The sequence below is a fragment of the Capsicum annuum genome, chromosome 3, assembly GCF_002878395.1.
Source record: "Capsicum annuum cultivar UCD-10X-F1 chromosome 3, UCD10Xv1.1, whole genome shotgun sequence".
In the NCBI taxonomy this organism is placed as follows: Eukaryota; Viridiplantae; Streptophyta; class Magnoliopsida; order Solanales; family Solanaceae; genus Capsicum; species Capsicum annuum.
This window is the reverse complement of record NC_061113.1, coordinates 101,261,620-101,272,181: the sequence shown is the minus strand read 5'-3', so window position 1 is coordinate 101,272,181 and position 10,562 is coordinate 101,261,620. Positions and strand designations below refer to the sequence as shown.

At 32.5% G+C, this 10,562-nt stretch overlaps 1 pseudogene; it reads right to left on the bottom strand.

Annotated features, from left to right (window-relative positions):
* Positions 1-8,570: 8,570 nt before the first annotated feature.
* On the bottom strand, positions 8,571-10,178 carry LOC107865278 (annotated as a pseudogene).
* Positions 10,179-10,562: the final 384 nt, after the last annotated feature.

The following is a 10,562-nucleotide window of genomic DNA, read 5'->3' as shown; positions in this document are numbered from 1 at the left end:
AAGAAAATAAGGGAAAGCCTATGGTATTTGATGCGCATTAGTGGAACTTCTCTTGACATGCATTATTCCATATGAGTGAGTGGGACTTCCTTGTTATGAGAGTACATTGATGTACTGCTAGTAGTTTACTTGTCTAGGTAGTGTAACTTGTATATATGCTTGGTTGTATGTTGCTAATGTAATTTTCATACTATGATCCCATTATGTCACATTGTTGTTCTTCATGTATATACATGGTTTTGAATTCTTTGTATAGGAGGGGGTAAGGTGTTTGAGCTTAAAGTGATTATTGATTGCTTTCGATAACTTAGATTCTCCTAGTTAAGTATCGTGTTTTTGTTTTGTTGTATTGCTTGAGGACATGCAAATGTTCTAAGTTGAGGGAGTTGATGTGATATGGATTTATAGCACTATCGATGCTTAAACCTATGAAAATATGCAAGTTTCTTAGGTTGTTTTGTGAGATATGATATGTTTTGTGTATGTTTCGCAGGAAATCAGGTTTTGGATGCTAAACTGAAGAAAAACATAAAAATTGAAGTTTTTGGATACTTACCAAGGCAATTCTAGGCGTTTGTGCCACTTACTGGGAATATGTTACCAAAGTATGAAGTCTGAATCCAGAGAGTTGTAGGAGCTATACAGAAGTTCTAGCACTTAACTAGGCCCACATGCAATCCATATGTGGTACATACGATCTGTAAGTGGCCTAAGTAAGTGGCTATTGACCTCAAATTTCCTTTTTAATTCGGGTTTTGATTTTTAAGTTTCCTTGTATCCTATATATGCACTTTTGACATTTTGTAGTTAGGTTACGCAATTTTAACACTTATAAACTTATATTTGATTCTATGATTCAGATTTTGATCTTGAGGTTACTTTGTTCTTGATTTTGGTTTATAATTTAGTTATTGTCTTTTTGGGTTTTACTTGTTGATTATTGTGATATCATTTTATGCTTTTCATTATGAATTTCATTGATCATTTCACAAGAATGAGAGGCTAAAGCCCTTAGCTAGGGTTGTGGGAACCTCGACATATTGACAAAGTAGGGGAAATGCTAAGTTGTTCTGAACCAGTATCGTCACATGCATTTTATTATCTGCACATTGATGATGTCTTAGCGTTTATAAACATTAGGATCCCACCTAGATTATCACTACTTACTCCACAAGAGGAGTAGTGACTACGAAAAGATAGTTACAACAGTAATTTAAAGATTAACTATTGATCTAGTCTAATCAGTATTATCGATGTAAGATGGTTATCTATCATCCAATAACTTGAGACTCAAAAGGTAATATTTAACTGGAGTCGAGGATAAGGGTTAGTAATGCGACATCATAAGACTCAAAAGATAAAGGATGAAATCTGTTAATGAGTCCACAAGACAATTAATGGTACTTAACTCATCAAATTCTGCATGCAAGGTACTGGGTTGGCTTAGCAACGCATGATAAGCCTGCTGAGTTGAGAAGCCAGGGGGAACATAATCCTAGTTTTCATCACTGAGTGATTACCACCAAAATTGAGATTTACTATTTGTTCGAGATTACAACAACAACCCTCATTTACTTTCAACTTTGCCCATTGAGTTTAGCAAGCTAGAGATGTACATCCACGTCTTCCCTGTGGGTTCAACCCTAATCTAGTTGGTTTACTTTACTTGACAGCGACCGCTTTATCCTCAATAGAAGGTGCAGTTTGGGTGTTGATCACTCCACTAGATACTTAGATGTTGTACCAACACACCGGCAAACCTACCTCTGATACCAATTTGTCAAAATCCAATTTCTCAGGTCATGGTGGCTCCTACTATAACCCATTAGTAGGTAAGCCAACTCAAAATTCGAAATAGCTAGTAGTGGAATATTAATAAAAATGGAGAAGATAGTGAAAAAGAATTGAAATAAAGTACTAATATATGATACAACCCAAGACCTAGTGAATTTGGTACCAGAGCTTCTAATACAATAGGAGTACAAAATGAAGCACGGAGTAAATATACATGTGCAAACTATCTCCAAATACAAAATAGAGATAAGTCTAATCAATATGATGAGAGCAAAAATACTCCCAACTTCAGGATCTCACCTTGAATCTCCAATCCAAAGCTTTTTCGCACGATGCACACGTCAACGGCAAGAACTCATCTTATAATCTATAGGTTGCAGAAGTATAGAATGAGTAGCAAACACGTGATACTCAATAGTCATCGACTGACTGAGATTCAAAGATAATGCAAGCATAAATGACATATAAATTAGGAACATAAACTACATGAAACTATCTAGGAAACTAAACATAATCATGCTACTAGGGGAAATAAGGGTAAACTATCCTATTCTAACAGTACTCAAGAACTAAAGTACGATATTGTATATCACTAGCCAATATACAAAATAAAGAGTGAAGGGAGGATATATAGTAGTAATACAAGGACAAAGGATGCGTATATAATATGAATAAATAAGAAAAGAGAGGGATATATAGTAATACAATATACATATATACACCTATGTAGGACAAAACTTAAAGATAATAACCTAAGGGGACCAATCTAACCTCTTGAGGATCATAGCCAAGAAGTAAATCTAATACTAGCATAATCAGGGTCTCTAACCAATGAATGACTAAACATGAGATAATCTAAGAATAACATATCTTATTACGAGAAAAGAAAGGAATCATAAATGCACCGACAATCTTAGATAACAGTCCATAATCATCTAGCCTTGAACTAACCATAATAACCAACAATATATAACTTGGCAGTCCAAAAATACATTAACCTAATTTAGCCCTCATAATCCTCGAAGGTCCAATCAAACACTTAACGAACAACAATCATAGCCTATACCTATACAACCCCCCATAAGGCCAATAGATATAAGGACCAAATAATTATATCGGTGATAGTCAATCCATATAAATAAATGATGCAGCATAAACCAATAGTAAACCATCTCCATGAATCTTCCCATACCTTAAGCACCGGACTTGAACCGGTTTCTTAGCATAATAAGTACGCCATCAATTTTGGACTTAAACTAAAAATAGAATCATAGATGTCAGACACAAACCAAAAAGAGTATCATAAATGTCGAACTGAAATAAAAATAGTATCATAACTGCCACATCCAAATAGAAAATAGTATCATAAGTGCTGGACTCAAATCAAAAATAGTGCCATAACTGAACAACCATTATCCGAGATCAACTCGGGGACAAAACTAACATAATAGCATAAAAAAAGTTGGAATTTCTTTCAACCAAAGTAAATAGTAGTGGTAAAAGAGTGGATAAACAATGGACCCGAATCAATCTCGATCTAATTTTTAAAATATCATCTTTAGCTTTAAAAAATCATAAATTATTAAATAAGGTGGTATGATTTCCGCTATAAAAGAATTTATTTTCAAACTAAAAAATGAAAATAAATCTCTTTTTAGAAAACAATAGTAAAATCATGGTTTTGGTTGGAATCGTACCACTAAGTGAGCATGAATACACCTAAAATTATGTATGCCATCACTAGTATCCAAACAATACAACAATAAGCGTCTATATACTAGAATCACATCCCAATCACTGAGTTGAATGATAATTCATATACTAAGAAATCCTTAATAGCAAACTACGGTTAAAATGCTTATAATTACACTACTGAAAATTACCTCTATGGCAACAGTTCAAACACTTGTTCTATAGATACAAAAACCATTGCCATCGAGCTACCGCAATAGTTTGGAAGGCATCCCATATGTGAGCGTTGGCATAGATATATGGCAACGGTTTATAGAGTAGTTATGGAAACCGTTTCCATAGTGCTATCTACGCCAATGGTTTTGTACACCTCCTATTGGGATGGGTGCACTTGCTATAGCAATAGTTGTGAACCGTTGCAGTAGACCCTATTGCAACGACAATAAAGCATTGCAATAACCCTATTGTAATACTTTTATTATTCTATTATTGTTATTTCAAATATCTATTGCAATGCTTATTTGTATTTTGCAACGGTTTTTCATGACCTATTGCAACTATTTTGGATACCTATTGCAATGATTTTTTGGTCTATTGCTACAATTATACATATATACACACATCATAAAATAATATCTTTCATTTATATAGAGATCCAAAATATTCAACAAACAAGTAATCTAAACCAAAAATCAAAGTCAAATGATTAGTTTCCCCACTCATAGTATCAAGTTCGAGTGGTGATAAGTTTGAAGAAATTCAATATCAAAAAGATCGATATTAAAGAATTTACATCAATAATTTAAAAATCTTCTCAGGTCAATGTCTTCATTACTTCTTTATTCGTAACCTCTTTCTTCATTTTGGACACCTATGAAAAGAGAATAAATAACCTCAATTATCCAAAGAACACTAAATTAATATAGATCATAAATCAGTAAGAGATATCTTCAAGAAAACTGTGCGTTGATCGTCAGAATCACATCCCAATTTGTTTAAACTCTAGTATTCTATATTTGTATTCCTTAGGAACCACAAAAGTAAGTTCTCTTCCACATCAAATGTTATATGATAATTAGCATAGATGGCGAAGCATCCTGCTTTAGGAATGTCACAAAATATTAGGATACATCCCTATAAAAGCCAAAATATTTAATAGAAGAGAGGAAATATAAAAAGATAAGAAAGATGAAAACTGAAAATGAACTCTTATATATTGTCCAAGAAAGACATCTTTGTAGTTCCAATTTGGAAAACAAATTGTTTATATTAAAGCGAAAGGAATGGTCCATACATGGAGCGAAGACATTGCAGCTCACAAATATATTGGTGGTGAGACTTTTCTAAATCTTTCATGTCACAATGAAAATTATTTCAAAATTGACCTAACAACCACACATAATATTCAGAAGCTTCTCCAATTCTTAGGAGAAGAAATCTCTTCGACAATAAGTACATGAGCATATGCTCAACTTGTAGAACAAACTGATGTGAAAGAAGGTGTATAAAAGTAAATACCTTGTAGTAACATATTTGATATGTCATTAAGGCTAACCCAAGAATATTTTGACTTTTCGTCCTCTGCAACTAATCTATAGGGACCCTAAACCATAATAATCCAATAATGGAAAAGTCAAGACACTAAATTACTATAAAATAAATCTTCAAAGAGCATATTAGATGGGAAGGGCTAAAGCTTTTAGTTATGCAGACGAACACTATAATGGTTGGTTAAATAACTCGTGCTAGCTAACCCTAAGGCTAAGCCCACCAAAAGGAATAACCACTATGTGTGTAGAAAGCATAGGACTGAAGTAAAATAATTGATATGTCACTTAGGTAAGAACTCGACTTAGCATCCTTAGCAACCAATCAACTGGACCCAAAAATCATGTAGTACCATAAATACAGTAATTCACAACACTTATAGCCATTGAGATACTGGAAAATCTAGAATATCAAATTATGTAAGATGGGTTAGGGCTTAGGCCAGGCAAAAGGACATTTTTAAGGTTGGAAGAAAGGGTACATGCTGGTCATCCTAAACCAATTCATTTACAGTGCATATGCATAGACACTATAAAATTCAGCATCTAAAAAAAGGATTGGATATCATGTACTATAAAGAAAGAAACATAAGTCCTACAGTAAGCCTTCCTATATTTGTAGCATTGAAAAAAAAAAACTAAACACTAGAGATATAACTCAAAAAAAGACCATTTATTTGCCCGTTTTAAGAATTCTATCTTAAAAATAATAGAAGTTCTGAGGAAGGAAGTGATAATTTAGAGGTTAACATTTCAATGATCAGATAACAACCTTTTGTGTGTCGTGAAAGTAAGACCTAAAATAATTCATAGATCAATGGGTAGTTAAAAAGTAACATATATTCATGGTCAACACTAAGCAAAATTAGTTCACAACTACGCATACAAAAATTGTGTGCAAGCTATATGTTTTATGTTTTTGCCACAAACCAAGTCCTATATCTAAGGTTTGATGAGTTTCCGAATATATGTGATACTACTTCATTTCAAGTTATAAACACTTTGTGAAACATCTTGTAATATATCATGTTATCCTGGTGTACTAAGTTTAAGAAGATGAAAAATGATCCCAAGGAAAATAATCAAGTAAAATAATAATATTTCAGATGTATTGTATCTAGATGCATGGTAAACCACTAATTTAACACCTTTACGAAAGATGCATCCACCAGGAGATATGCTTGGAATTTTGAGTAAGAAAGGTATATTCCATCTTCTATAATAGAAAAGAATTTGAAATAAAAATGGATAGTAACAATAGTAAAATGAAATAGATAACCACAATAGCTTACCTAGTATAGTCCCACACGAGTTTGGAGAAGGTACCCTACCTTTACAGGTAGAGAAAAATGTTTATAATTAGAAAAAAAAAAGATGAATCATAACTCCCTCAAATAGTTTCTTAAGTTTTAACTCCCTTATTTTAATTATGTTGAGTTAGTAATTATCCCACATGGATTGAGTAAGGAAATCCAAAATATTAAGGTCTTGGGCTACCCCACCAATTACATTTTAGTCGAAGATGAATCATAGTTCAGGGTGTATAGAACCCAAAAAACAAAAGAGTTTGTCAATTCCAATTCGTTTTTGACCTGCTAATCCTAATCAAGTTGGAACCTCGATGTCTAAGTGAACTAAGTAATAGACTGTTACGGCTAATTAAAATATGCATCATTTTTATAGAGTATACAGAAGAAATATGCACATCATTTTTAAAAGCAAATCAGTAACCAACACTCTTCTTGAAAAAGCATAGTCCCATCTTTATTGGAGAACCTTAGTTGTCACTATAACATAAGCATTAGAACTTACAAAGATCTCCCAGAGTGTGAGTCTTGACATGTAAATCAAAGTAATAAGAAATCTTCTAGTTGATATATATTTACTACACAACCTCTTTAATCAATAAGGAAAATTTTCTAAACAGTCATAAGGAAAAAATTGGTGTACCATCCGTTGAATAATAATGTGCCAACTCTTGCGCAGCAAAACCCGTCTTTCCAAAAACTGTATTCATCTATCTATTGTGAAGCATTTTAGGAACCATATTAAACGATAACACAATATCTAAAGATGTTCATTTCCAGAAGAAGTAAATAAATTCTCACAAGCAAACTATAATTATAAGAACAGAAATGTAGGATGCCTCCAACTTGGAGAGTGGTATCAACTAAAGGAACATATAGATTCAGATGTACATATCAAAGATTTTACATCTATTATATAACTATAAATGCAGGAAATGGAATAAGTGGATGAACAATACTTGGGCAGCTAAAAGTTAAGAAAAACATTAATCCAAGGCTCACTCACAAAAAAAACTCATTGTTAAAGTACAATTTGATATAGGAAGTTTTAAAAAGTACACTGTGATTTTTTGTATCTAATTCTAGGGGTCTCTTTAATTAGGCCTTCCCTAACAACAATTACAGTTTGTAAGGAAATTTTACATATCACTAATTCTCGGTACCTCAGTAGAAGGACGATTGTAGTCCACAGGATCTCTACCAGTCACTGCTTCTAGCACTAGAACATCAAAACTGTAAACATCACTCTTCTTATGTAACACTCCAGTATTAGCATTTTATGGAGCCACATATCTAGAATTCAAAAGAAATAAATCTGAGTATTTCATTATAGAAACACCTCAACAAATGCAAAAGTAGAAATGGAACATCTTCAGATAAAAAGTTCGTACCCAAATGTGCCCATGACTGTGGTGGTGATGTGGCTCTATACTGAGTCCAAGAGTTTTGCCAATCCAAAATCAGAGACATTGGAATTGAACTTTCCATCAATCAAGATATTACTAAACTTAATATCTCAATGAACTACTTTAGGTTCTATGGTTTCATGCAATTAAGCAACCCTGCAAAAAAAAACAAGTTTTATGATACTGTCTAATAAATATAGTTGTCATTTATTTTGTTATAGTTGATATTAGAAAGAATAGGAAGTGCTTAAGAAAAATTCCGAAATGCAAAGGCTATAAGCACCAAATGATTAATACTTGAGATAACAAAATTGTCAAAAAGATTAAGAAAATGGCTTAGCTTAAAATGAATAAAAAAGTGTGCACTACAACCATTATGAAAAATGAAATGCCAAGTGAAATAAAAAAAACTAAAGTTATCGATTGTTTTTTCACATAGAAAATTACGTTTTGTAGTACCAAATAGAACCTTTAAGCGGGCTTCCTATGTTAGTATACTATGATGTCTCATCACTTCATGCAACCATTTCTCCAAGTTTCCATTATTGATATACTCATAAATCAGCATCCTTTACAACCAAAATAAAGTAAAGGGAAGTACAACTAAATTGAAATCATGATGGTTGACATTGAAAAATAAAGTTATAGCACAGAAAACTTAACACACTTATAGAAATGCCACAATTTGATCTAAAAAAAAGAGAATACATACATGGTGAACATCCTCAATGCAATAACCAAGAACATGAACTAGATTTTTGTGTCCAATATGACCAATTGCCTCTGCTTCAATCCAAAATTCTTTCTCAACTTGGCCACTAAGAAGTAATTCATCATTAGATCAAATATAAAAATCATCCATGGAGATAAATGCAGAGAACCTATAAAAGTACATTAAATCATACCCACAGATTATATAGGTGCTTCTTCACAACGACTTTTGTTCCATTAATCAACCTGCCTTTATAAACTACCTCATATCCCCTTCACCAAGCACGTTCTCAATAGAGAAATAATTTATTTCAAGTTCAATATCTCTAAGCATAAACCATTATCCCTACCCAAGCTGTGAAATTTTTGAAAAGTCAATCAACGGAGAAGCCATTGCAATTCCATAAGATGGTTGTTTATTTACTAATCCTGCACATCTCTCTTTTCTCCATAATGAACTAAAGACCCTTTTATGATGATATATCAAACTATATTGGCTAATATTATCAGCGTCACTTGATTTACTCTTGCCCAGATGGACTAACATCTTTTCTGATGTTGTTTAATTCGATTTATCATGAACAGTAAGAAATAAGTTTTCAGGATGATCAGGAATATTTACAGCACGACCAACTCTATCAACCTTAATATCTTTAGAAACATGGGGTATTTGGCAATGCAAATACCTATCCAACGTTCTTCTATTTTTTTCACTCGTTACCCATATCGACAATGTACATAGTATCCCAATAATAAACAAACCAACACATAACCCCATTACAACCCAAGTTTCAGGCTAAAAAAAGTCTTCCTTGATAATTTAGTTCTTATTCTCTAGAAGACATTTTTAGCACAACAGATACAGCAAAACAAAAAGTGCAGACTCATATTTACTCCATTGCCTCCTATAACCCACAAAGAGAAGTATATATTACACCACAAATAATAGATATCTATTAGCATTTTTACAATTGTGGCTTGGAATAGTACGTCTTTTAATGAAACAAAGTAGTTAGTCTTGTCTAAATTAGAACTATTAAATTCTCAAGTACAATTAGTTAAAGTTTAGACATTGACAAAGAAACTAAATTAGTAACTGCTGACATCACAATATAATACAACTATTCCAATAAACCACAAGCACTAAGATTTGCATCAGCTGATGGCATTTCTTAGATTTACAGGTATTCCTGAAAATCATTTATGTGGATTGTTTAACATTACCAGCTGATGGAGGCTTTACATTTATAACAAAATAAGAGTTGGTATTCTATATCTGCAAGTTAGTTTGACTTCTCCACTCAATTCTATCTTGATGTTCAAGAACATTGTTACATAAGAACATTGTTTCTCAATTTTAATTCTAGACATTTCAAAATCCAAGAAACTCATCCGTCATGAAATTGTTGCCTTGAAATAAGGAAAAAGGTTACTGTATAATTCTTTTTCAACTTAATAAATCATCTACTTTATTTAGTTTGATAAATCCTTTCACAAGCATAATAAATACTTTAAAATACTCGATTAGCATCCCATAAGCATAAGTTAACAACAACAACAAACCCATTATAATTTAAATTTTATGATCTAGGAACATCAAATTGCATACATTATACACAGCTTCCATCATCCCCTTTTCCAGCAACGACGAGAAGAAGAAAAAGAATAAAGAACGAGAAGAAGAAGAAACAAAGATTGACCTTGGTTAAATGCTTCTCCATTCACCCTTCCCGTATTTGTCAAGCTCAATAAGGAATAACCTATGTAGGTATGTTAGGACTTTGAGTCACATAACAGATAAAGAACAGCGATATCAATAATAACCAACAACTACTACAACTCGAATAATACCATGGAACAATAAGGTCAGTTAAACAATTAAGTATAACACTGTATAATTATGTTTCTATAAGCTACTAAACAGACACTCTAAAATGGATGCCACACTCAAGTCGGACACTAACCTTAAAATTATCAAATTAAAGAAGAAAACCCCAAATTTTTTCAAAAATTGAAGTGGAATAAAAGTGCAAATTTGAGAGATGAAATTGAAGTGGTTGACAGAGCAGTGGAAAAGCTGATTTATGGTTGGAGCATTAGTGGTT